Here is a 12,876-nt window from a genome sequence, read left to right on the forward strand (position 1 = left end):
TCTGCCAGCTTTTTTTCATTTTCATTATAAAGTTACCATTTTCCCATCCATACTCATTAGAAGCGAGCCACTTAGTCAAGGACACACTCAAGTGAAAAGGAGTGAAGTTTTATCTCTTGGAGGTAGGAGTGTCCATAAATTTGTTAAACTTATGTTAAAACCACCACAATAATTAGTAAATATTTAAGGGAAAATGCCTTGTACTTATGTAAAAATTCTCTGTGAGGTTTCGTCTACTAATTTTAGCATTCATCTATGGATCTTACAAGCAGTAATTATTGTTGTGATATTCTAATGATTGTTATTTTATTTCCTTCATTTCTTCTACATTTACTATCTAATATTATTCCATCTATTAGGAACACTTCTTTCCTCTCCTTCATTTACTTAGTTTTCCAATATATATTAATTTTATTCTTTGGGCTGTAATCTGATACTATCATAATTTATTTTATTGCTTGCATTATTACAGCATTGGACATTGGAAGCACAAATAAGTAGGCTCCTAAGTTCTTTTTATATGACTTCATCACTTTTTTTAGTGTTTCCTGTATGACTTTATGCTTTCAGTTTTAATTTAGGTTTTTGAATGGGATATATAATTGACTGATGCAAAAATAAAAGCTACATATACAAAATATACATGAGTAATATAATAATAATGTAATATATAGAAATATAATAATAATTTTACTAATATTCATGTTCTCTGAAATTAAGACTATGACCTCTGCATCTTTTATGTTGTCTTTGCCCAATATGACTTGGTCTGTCAGCTTATTTTCAACCTGCCTGAATCTCTTGGTTTTAGGTGTGTCTTTATAGACATTGGATTTGGTTTGGGAGCTAATCTGAACATTTTTACAACTTGGACAGCTGTGGCAGCCATGGAGTACTTACACTGATCAGATCTCTTGTCAAGAGAGAACCTGCTTCAAGGAGTGGAGTTAGCTACCTGCCTTGGCTGTCCCTACCTGTGGGATTTACCACAGCACCTACGTACATCTTGCTCTGTCCACGCTGCTCCCAGCCGATGGCTAACACAACCAGAACAGTTCTGCTCAATGGGAGACTATTTAATATCATCCTTTGCTGGAATTTCACATAAGCCTCTCTGAGACTATCTCACAGAAGCACTTCAGTCTGACATGTCTCCTGCCTGATTCTATATCCTTCCCTTTCTCCTTCATAGGTGTCCAACCTACATCATGCCTCCCTTCTTAGTCCTGCTTGCCTCTACTTACACATTCATAAGTGTTCCCTCCAGTTACTCTCTTGTGTTTCTAACTCTAACAATGAATTTCTCTTTACATTTATCAATATGAAAGAGAACTTGGCTCTTAGTTCTCTCACAGTCCTTTCTAGGATTCTACCAGTTGATGTTTTATCCCTTTCTGTTATGTTAACATTCGTCCCCTGAATTCTTACATTTCAACTTGGCAATCCTCCTTCATGAATTCACTCATTTTAAAAAAGTAACAGAATTTTGGGTCATAATTTTCAGCTGTTCCATTCATCTTTCTGATGAATGTTCTTTGTCTGCTGGTATGTCTTCCTCTTCTCTCATACTTTTTTTTTCTTTATAAAATGTGTGTGTGTGTGTGTGTGTGTGTGTGTGTGTGTGTGTGATTATTTCTGAAGCCCTACTAATACTTTTCAAAAAACTGGGTCGGGGCTCCTGGGTGGCTCAGTCGGTTAAGTGTCCGACTTCGGCTTAGGTCATGATCTCACCATTAGTGGGTTTGAGCCCCGCGTCAGGCTTGGTGCTGACAGCTAGCTCAGAGCCTGGAGCCTGCTTCAGATTTTATGTCTCCCCCTCTCTCTGCGCCTCCCCCACTCACACTCTCTCTCTCTCAAAAATAAATAAACATTAAAAAATAAAAGTAAATAAAATAAATAAAAAACTGGGTCTAGGAAAGCTCCTTCTGGTACCTTGGCTCTCTCAGTTCTTGCAACAGTGTTGCAATTAAAGGATACAGCTTCTGTACTTCAGAGTATATTCCTCTCCATGAGAAAGTATAATTTTACCCTATAATTTGATCTTATAATATTTATTGCCACTACACGATAAGTTTCTTCTCTTCTCCTCTTCTTGCTTCTCTTGTGCTGAATCTCAGCTGCTTTTAAAACCCTTTATATATATTTTGAGTCTGCAGATAGCTCTTATAATTACTCTGAAGATGGAGTTTGTAAGTCATTTTGTGTTCTCCTTTTTGTTGTTTTGCATATCTGGGAGAAGAACTTGCCAAGTGCTACCGTAGACAGCCCTGTTCACAGTGGGAACCTTTACATGCGTAGCAGTCTCCCCCAGTAGCAAGGATTCTCAATGACAGCAGTATTGACAATTTGGGTCAGATGATTCTTTATTGTGGAGACTCTCTGGGCATTGTGGGATGGTTAGCAGCACTTCTGGCCTCTGCCCACTAGATAAGTGTAGGTTGTGGTGATCAAAATTATCTCCATCTATCACCAAATGTTCCTTCACAGGCAAAGTTGCTTTCAGTAGAAAACCACTCCTCTAGACCAAAAATCCAGTGAGAATTGCAATGTCTTCTTTGTTATACTTTCTATTCCTATTACTTAGCATAGCTTAACCCATAGTAAGAATTCAAACACAATATTTTGATGCTATGGATGACTAAGTGGAGAGAATACCACTGAGTTTATTTTTCCTTCTTCGGATCCCCATAAATTAGGAAATAATACCTTATGATGTAATCATATTTTGACTAACAATATGATTTCTCCTAGTGAAAACACACACAGAATTCTATATACGCAAGGGCCTTTGAGATGATCCAGTACGAAGCTATTATTTAATAGATGAAGAAATTGACATCCAGAGAGTTTGTGACTTCTGCCTTATTACACAGAAATCTAGTGATAAAGCTGAGACCACCTGTGTCTCCACACATCATGGCTTTCTCAAAAGTACTATGATCTATTTTTTAATCCGAGACTGTACATATTTAGTAAATATATGTTCCTTAGAATAAAACCTCTGAAAATCAAGAGAAAAATGAAATAACCCCAGTATCTGCTTTCACAGCTAAGAGAATGGAAAGATAACGTCACAGGAAAATATTTTGATTTACTTTATGGGAGAACGCAAAGTAACTGTTTTTCTAAACACACTAAATGACAAAGGAGACACCTACTTTAATAGCAAAAACATAGTAAAGAGTTTGCAAGCTTTGCTAAGCATCTTGATTATTTTGACAAAGCATGATTTCTCTTTTAATAAAGAATCTAAATTTAGTGTCACTAATGGAAACTTAAAAAGCTGTCTGGGGGAAAAAAAGTATATAGTAGTGTATTTTAAATGATGATGAATTACCTCATTGGAAAATGCAATTTTAAAACTCTTTTAAAAATATCTTTTAAAAACCGAGCACCAAAACAACCTGTGATATTCTCAGGAGTGTTGTTCTCTGTTGCTGATATGGAATGGGACAAGGTGATCCCCAGTGAGGTGGCAGACTGACTGGCATAGGTATGACCAGGTCATATGTCGATACTATAACATAGTTCATGGCAGTCATGATATGATATGTCCTGAAGATATGACAGTCACACTTCCCTACATTACATGGTTCAGTGGGGAAGAGAAGATGGAATATTCTCAACAAAGACTGACTTTTTTTTTTTCAATTACTGAGTCATAAAGGATCCTTTTCTGGCAACATCTTCTGTAGGAACCACTATTTGAACTTCAACCACTGGGTATCACTACTGATTTCTCATTGATTCACTTGGTTGAAGTAGATAGTTTGAAAAGCTCGCAAAATCAGTCTGTTACTTAAAGTTTTATAAATGGATATGGAACAATTTCTACCTAACAGAACTCACAACTTGCTTATAAAACAACACTATGCCTAAGAGCAGAAACTGCAGTATTTTATTTAACTTTAATTATGACAAAGTCATTGAAAGGGTTTATGTAAAAACCTCCAATGTCTTATCAAGAGAGATCTAGCAATTTCTAGGTCGAGGGGAAATGTTAATTGTATTAAGGATAAAAGGAGTGGAAATGGTGTTTACTGTAAAAATATAGAAACAAAACTCTGAAATATATGCAATGAAAATTATGGCCAATATAAAGACTGTTACTGCAAAAACAACACTAAATTTGTGAACTCCTGGAAAGGAGGGACTATGGTAGGTGCCTTTGTGTCTTTGATGACAAATAAATAGGTTGCCATTTAATGGGCATTGAATAAATGTCAGTAGAAAGAATTAATAAGTATGCAAATTAGGTTGTGATAGATTTCTGGTACCACATTTTCAAAGAGAAAGTACGTTCTAAAAGCAACGTCATTTGGAAGTTCTTTTACACAAATAACCCACTTTTAGTGTAAAACCATGAGAGATGACAAAAATAAATAAAACTTTCCCATATCTTACTATCTAGATATAACCAGTATTAACATTGGGAAGTATATTCTTCTAGACACTTATTTTTTGTCATGCAGGCTCTGTAAATGTTTCAAAAAAGATGGAAGAGTTAAAGAAGAAATACTTTTTCTTGAACACTTACTGTCACCCATTGACTTATGAAAGGCTGCTAGGTGGGGCTATTGGTGAAGATTTACTCTGAAGAGCATGCCACAGGAGAAATCAGGGACTGTTCCTCCTCCACGGTAGACTTTCTCAGCGCCCACCATCACGATTTTCTCCTTTAAGGGAGAAGTTAGCCTTACTCACAACCAATACTAGAAAAGAGAGGTGGGGGGGGTCTCTGCTTTTCTAAAAGAAAAAGGACCACTTGAATTTAAATTTGCTGTTAGCCATAATAAAGTTTTGCTGAGAAGTAAGAGTATTCATTTGCTCTAACTAAATAAAATGGAAAACATCTCTTAAAACACTTGACCTTGTTAGTAATTAAAATTAAACAGCTTTTACCCAATTTCTTTGTTTTCTCCTTTCAGCAAGACTGTAACTGAAGAATGCCTGGGATTCACATCTCACAGTGCCAGATAGTGTAGAGTCAAAAATATGTGAACAAGCACAACCAGAAACTATCAGGCATATGGCATGAAACACATTTTCATTCATCTTCCAGAGAGGAAAAATACATTTCAACGGAATGCAAAATATTGTGCTCTGGCTTACTTGCCAAATAGAGAAATGTACAAATTTTAGCAAGGAAACCAATGGCTAGTTTGCATTGGGAAGTTTTAGAGTAATTCCTCCATAAAGAAGTGATTTGGACAGGTTAGGTGTTTGGGTGTGGGAATTTAAGAGTTTCTTAGAGGCTACCTGATTTCCTTTACACTTGCGGACTGAAAGCTTTTGTTCTGATGAATTTCACTTCTGTAGCCATCCAGATTTCTGCAGAGCTGAATGCAAGGGAGCCAGTGCTACATTCATATACCCTGATACTCCTCTATTTCCCAGAGATTTCTGGACTATTGTGTGCTCATTGTTTTATGAAGCGCCATAGATAAAAGAGATAGTCATCTCTTTGTTTATTAGAATCTGTCTCCTTCTGAATAGAATTATGAGCACCAGCCATGTAACTGGACAAGACTGGCAGACATAAAGTATTCAATAACAGCCTGCACAAATCCTCCTGAATCACCAGTTTTAATTAGTTAACTGGAAACCCATCCTCCTACGGGAAACAGAACAACTGGATCAAACCTATTTCAGAAGGCTGCATTGGAGTCACGTTGCTGGCAGAAAAATTACAACCATAATTCTCAGAAGTAAAGGGTGTGATTCTGTTGACTTTTTAACCAGACTTGCCTATATTATCGGTCAAGCACATGGGTCAAAATGACTGTCTGCACAGCAGTGACTTCGCTTGCTTAGCAGATTTGTTTATATGGGTAAACAGAACTCATCTCCTCTGAAACCCAGCTCAGAAGAAAAGGCTGCAACTCCAGTAGTGAGCAGGATAGGGACAAACTGACAAGGGAAGGAATAGATCTTTATTTATTGCTCCCAGCAGGTGTCTGTGCCATAGTTTCTTTGCAACCATCAACACCCTGGGGCTTTTTAGTTCCACATCCGAGACTAGGAAGAAGGAGGATGGTGACTAACCCCAAGGGATTAGGTACCTGAATCCTATCCCAACTACTAGCAGACTCCAGCTGCGTTTAAATATTTTTTTTAAGAATTTCTGATGCTCAGTGGTTGCTGATTACTTCCAGATTTTAGTTCTAGTCCAGTGAAGATTTGCCACAAAGAGTTTATCTGTTATTGTTAAAGTTGCGATTGCTACAGGAAATGTCTTCTCTGAAGCCCGTTCCCAAAACCTGAACTTTTGCAACAGTTAAACAAACAAACAAACACAACACAAACTAGGCTGACCTAATCTTTAAAAATGCATTAATGGCACTATTGGAAGAGGGAGAGGGAATGTGTGGGCAAGATATGGTGTTTGTTTAGGATTCTTATCAGATATGCTCAGAAACCAAGATGTCATCGCTGGAGTCACTGTATTAATGCCTTTAAAAGACATGAATATGTGTTCTTTATTCACTTAAGTCTAAACTGACAGACTAGGTTAACTTTTGAACCCAGGATAATAGTCCAGCTATTAAAGGGGCATAACTATTCAGAGTTTCTCCCTACCCCAAGCCAAGTTTATTTAGAATCATTTTCCTCATTGGCAAAACACACACACACACACACACACACACACACACACACACACCCCACACCAAAAACAAACACTCAAGACACTTAGTAGTTTGTAATATTTCATTGAAAATTTGAATCAGGTAGGGACGAAGACCATTGTCTAAGATGGTATAGTATGTGGCATGTGTATATGTGTTACCTCCATAGCACTGGGGTTGTATGGAATTGTTGAATCCCTATATAGTACACCTGAAATCAATAGTACATTTGTTAACTATTTGACTAGGTCTTATTTCATCAAGCTTGCAATATAAACATATAGTCCAAATTACAAAAATAAATGGAGATCATGTTGATACATACAACACACAATGAAAATTGAGCTAATGGAGCTAATTGTGATCTTTCCTTCTTCCACCATTCTTCTTTAAGATGATCCAGATAACTGAGAGAAAAGTATGGCCTCCTTTTCCAGATCATTGTCTTAGTTGTTTCAGTTTTCACATACGGATAAGAATGGAGTCAGCTGACAACATACCTTTTCGGGTCTTTACCCATCTTTCTGTACCCTTAAAGTATATCACAATGTCCACATCTAGAGTAAGAATGCTGGCTAGCTATTGCCATCTCTCAGATATCTTCACAATAAGCCTGTCCCAACCATAGAAACTAAAGAGGACAGTGTTCTGTAGGAACCCAATGCCCCTGCATAGTAACTTCTTATTACGTGCAGCCTAAGGTTTTCCGTGTTACAGTGTTTGAATTGTCTGCAGAAGGATTGTATTTTGCAAAATCTTATAATAAGCTTCTGTATCAGGAAGTACAAATATGGTCTTGCCATTGTAATTTGTCCCTTTCCTGTGTGGTGTATAGCTAATTGAAGTGAATTCTCAGAACATGAGCTCTGCACTAAAGAAAAGACAACTTACTTTAAAAAAATCAAGGAGTAGAAGTGAAGATACAATACCTGGAATTTTCACAGGATAATGATCGCGTCAATACCAAAATAATTATGTTCATTGTTATATCATACCTACAGCCCTACATTGCATTATATATTATCTTTTAAATATTAAAAAGCAGGAGAAATAAATGAAAACTTAAGTACATAAACATTTGTTTAATGCTAACTCGGCTTAACTTGAGTACTAAATACAGCATTAATGATTAGGATATGGACACTGATTTATAGAGCTCACAGTCTGATGAAGAAAACAGATACAGGTGCGACCAGTGATCATATGAGGTAAATCATAAGGTCTTGCAAGCAGACCAGTAGCAGGCAGCTTCTGGGCATAGATGATCAGTCATCCAAACAGGAAATCGTGGCTGCTAGCGCAGAAGAGAAGACGTTGGAATTAGGTCTCAGAGTATGCACATGAAAGGTAATTGCATGAGTCACTGTGTTTGGTTGCTAGTGTCAGAAATATAAAACTAATTTTGGTAAGAAGATACAAGCTTGTCACTTCACAATTTGGGAATTTTAAAGGTACAGCTGGAGATGATTTCGAAAGCAGGAACTTAAACCCACGAAGGTTTCTTTATACGTCTCATTTTGTTGAATTGTGTCTCAGTCTCATTCCATCAGAATAGCTTCTCTCTGGGGCTGCAGCCACAGCCAAGAACTGCTTGAACTCACAGTTACTACTTTATGACCAGAGAAGAACGTGACTTCTCTATCCTTACTCCATTTTGAAAAATCCACTTTAAAGCTCTTACTGGTCCAGCTTGCATCATATGCCTAACTTTGAGACCAACTACCAGGGCAGGGTAGGGAGAGTTTTCAGAGAAAGAGAGATAATAGTTTTGCACCACAAAGAATTTAGAGAAAATGGGAACTAGACAGGTTAGAAACACTTGTATAAGTCTGTAGATGAAAAGGAAGAAAAACTGAAGGAAGTACTATAAATAACACCGCAAAGCGATTTAGAGGAGAGATTATATGACACATTGAGTGTGACTCGTAGTGTTTAAATATTTTTTTGTAGAGCACAAGGAAACATAAAATATCTGAGGACATGATTACCTCTATCATAGACCACAGATTCGGGGGGTCACATAGAGGGAGAGAGAGAGGGTAAGGAGAGGGTAAAGAGAGGGAGAATATCAGACGATGTTCAAGAAAAATAGTTTTCTAGTCCTGATCTGGCATAATTTAGTTACATGACTTTTGACAAATCACATCTCTTGGCATCAGGCTTTTGCACTCATAAGGATGGAAATCAGAACATCTCTTCTACCTTCCCATTAATGTTACTAAGAAAGAATGAGCATGATTACTCTTGAATTGGTTAGAAGTGCTAAATAAATGCACAGTGTTATTATTTGTAATACCACTGCCATTCAAATTTTCATTTCATTAAGGAATTCAAGACCTGGCTCTAAATTTGTCGGCATGGGTTATTGCTACTTGTTTGAATTTCAACCTCATCCAGGAAGTACATAAAATGGAGGAAAATAAAGTCTCATTGCAAATTAATAAAAACAAACAATGCCAGATATGGATATCTCATTCTAATTGCTTAAGAAAACAAGTTTCAAACAAGGGGGTGGGGGAAGCTTCAGTATGATGTAATGGGAAGATCTTGAACTTTGGCGAAAAACTTACATGACATTTAGTACCTACTCAACCAACACCTGTGATTCTTTGGGAAATAACTTGATCTCTATAAGCCAAAACAAATGGAAAATAAGTGTATCTCCCTGGGTAATAAATTACCCTTTAATCGTCATCTGCAAAATAGCAATATCTTACAAGGATTAAAAGTAACAAAAGTCTGGGGGTGCCTGGGTGGCTCAGTCAGTTAAGCAGCCAACTTCAGCTCAGGTCATGATAATCATGGTTCATGTGATCAAGACTCGTGTCAGGCTCTGTGCTGACAGCTCAGAGACTGGAGCCTGCATCGGATTCTGTGTCTCCCTCTCTCCCTGCCCCTCCCTGTCTTGCACTCTGTCTTTTCCTCTCTCTCTCAAAAAGGAAATAAACATTTTAAAGAAGAATAACAAAAGAACATTAGGTCCTTCATATCCTTAGTTCATCACATTGCCCTCAGCTTTCCTGTTCTAATTCCTAACTACAAATATTAATCAAATATAGTAAATAAAATCAGTATTGTACATAAAAGCTATTCATTAAATTGAGAGCCCTCGGAAGAACTCTCCACACCCCTTCCAGAAAATATTTGTAATACATCTACTATACAAAGAGTATTGTTTTCATTGATCTTGATATGCTTACCAAGAGGAAGTAAGCAAAAAATTATTGGTCATTTCAAAGGAAAAGATAAATATAACAGGGGTGCCTGGGTGGCTCACTCGGTTAAGCGTCTGACTTCAGCTCGGGTCATGATCTTACTGTCAGTGAGTTCGAGCCCCGCACCGGGCTCTGTGCTGACTGCTCAGAGCTTGGAATCTGCTTCAGATTCTGTGTCTCCCTCTCTGTCTGCTCCTCCCCTGCTCATGCTCTGGCTCTCTCTGTCTCTTAAAAATGAATAAATGTTAAAAATTGTTTTTTTAATTTTTTTTTTACAAATAGTTTATTGTCAAATTAGTTTCCACATAACACCCAGTGCTCATCCCCACAAGTGTCNAATTTTTTAAAAGATAAATAAATATAACAAATTAAAGAAAAAAGTTTAAGGGAAACTCATCCTTTCTTGATTTCCTCTGGAAATTAAAAAAAAAGTTGCTTTATGTGAAGAAATTGTTGTATAATATTGAAATTATAAGTAAAAGTTGGGGTTTGACTGAAGCATGTATTTTTCTTTCAAAAGAAAAATTGTTATTACAAGTCATTAAAATCTGATCATTTGTTTTCAGGCATACATGAAATCTAAGGCCACTATTTGTTAGATGGTCTTAGACTGCAGTGATAGGAAAGCTAAAAACTGGCTAAGATAGTTTAGCCTTTTGCTTTCCACCTTTTAACTTTTTGATTCTGGCTTACCATTACATAGAAAATGATTGTAAATTATAACATTTTCATTGTGTAGGGCACACTTAAATGCTTGTATACATAATGCTTATAAGAAACTCTACTGAAATTTTTAAAACTGTTTTTGTTGTCTGATAGAAGTTTGGTGATATTGTAGTTTTCTACTTTTGAGAATACTTTCATAGTCTTGGGACGCCTGGGTGGCTTAGTCGGTTAAGCGTCCGACTTTCGCTTAGGTCATGATCTCGCGGTTCATGGGTTCGAGCCTCGCGTCGGGCTCTGTGCTGACTGCCAGCTCAGAGCCTGGAGCCTGTTTCAGTCTGTGACTCCCTCTCTCTCTGACCCTCTACTGCTCACGCTGTCTCTCTCTCTCTCCTAGAAATAAATAAAACATTAAAAAAAAGTGTTAAAAAAAAAAGAAAATACTTTCATAGTCTTAATTATAACTTGAGAGTTCAATGATACTTTAACTCTGGGTGGTAAATAATATTTGAGGTTTCATGTTTTTTTTGTACTAAATAGATACAGATGGTTTTTGTAAACCCGTAATAATGGGCTATCTGTCCTCAAAATATAATCTCCCTGGAATAATTGTATTGACTTATTTTATGGTATTCCACAACATATCTATATTTAATCCTACGATGCTTTTATATACTTTTTGGTATATGAGATAAAGAAGAAGAAGAAAAAAAATGTAAGAATAATTATTTCAGATTAACTTTTAATGTATTCACCATTGATGATGTTTTTTATTTTTTTATTAAAAATTTTTTTTTTATTTCTAGGAGAGAGAGACAGCGTGAGCAGGGGAGGGTCAGAGAGAGAGGGAGTCACAGACTGAAACAGGCTCCAGGCTCTGAGCTGGCAGTCAGCACAGAGCCCGACTTGGGGCTCGAACCCACGAACCGCGAGATCATGACCTAAGCGAAAGTCGGACGCCCAACCGACTAAGCCACCCAGGCACCCCTTGATGATGTTTTTTAATCATTCCGTCTGATGTTGGGAAGATACTATCATGGGCAAGGAAAAGAGAGTTAACAAAAAATCAAAAAAAAAAAAAGAAAAAGAAAAAGAAGAGAAAAAGTAGAAATGGGCAGACTTCTAGAAACATTATCATCTGGTCTTCAGAAATCCAGTTGAAACTACTGAAGGAAGAAGACACTTGACTGTTCTTTTTAACCTCTTACTCTTAAATTTTGGTCACCCTTTAAATAATAAAAAATCTTGGAACAGCTTAATTTGAGGGAAGGGTAGAGGAAAGACTCTAACACATGTGCTGTTTATCACAGGAATCAATAAGAAGGGGGGCAATGTAACTTCACATGATGCCAGAATACTGTGAAGCTCTTTGAATTCATTGCCATGTGTAAAGTGGGGCTCAAAAGGGATATGAACTAGTAGAGTTTCTAGATGACCTACAAGGCAGTTGTACTGAAATGGTCCATGAGCAAATGCTATTCTCCTAAGTCGTAAGATTTGAACATTCTCATTTGGAACAAATCTCTTTGAGTGCTGTCTATTAGTAGGGTATGATGGGAAAGGCAAACTTTTGGGACCCAGGCAGACATGGGTTCTGATTTGTCACCACTAATTAGTCACCACCAAGTATCACTCATTTAACATTCTGAACGTTATTAAAAGTATCTGGACATGTTTCTCTATTTGCTAAATGGTACGGGGGAGGGGGGTGAATACTTAACTCATAGTATATTTGTGAGTATTAAGTAAGATAATGTGTGTAAAGTAATAGTCATGTAATAGTCTTTCAATAATTGTTCATGTCATTATTCTGCCTCCATTTCCCCACTCTGTTGCACTGCACTCTACCTATCCAAGAGACAGCAACAGGCTCTACAGACACCATCTGAGTTCAAATCCTGACTCCACTTAGTTTACTCATCTTTATAATGGGGACATTAAGAGCACTTCTTCATAGAGACATCATGAGAAATAAATGAGCTGATATGTATAAAGCGCTCAGAAGAGAGACTGGAGCATGGAAGTCAGGACATAAATGTTTGATATTTATACTATTTGTTAATCCCCAAGTAGTCTCAGAACAGTTTGGCTGTGTGCTCCTCTTTCTTCTTATTGAAATTTGAATCACTCTCATTATTCACAGATAAGCGCTTGTTTTCAACTGCTTCCTTTTACAGTTAATCTGTTTTTTAAATGTATTGGGACAAAGGAATTTCTATCCCATGAACCAAGAAGTATCCAACAGCACATTCTTCTGGACTGACAAATTCTGGGAAGATCACGCCTGCTACCTGTTTCTAAAGTGGCCCAGGTGCTAAAATAATGTGTGCACATGATAGAAATCAAGTTGAAAGGCACAGTATTGGTATCTA

This window comes from Crocuta crocuta, unplaced genomic scaffold (genome assembly GCF_008692635.1).
Source record: "Crocuta crocuta isolate KB4526 unplaced genomic scaffold, BGI_CrCroc_1.0 scaffold359, whole genome shotgun sequence".
Lineage (NCBI taxonomy): Eukaryota > Metazoa > Chordata > Mammalia > Carnivora > Hyaenidae > Crocuta > Crocuta crocuta.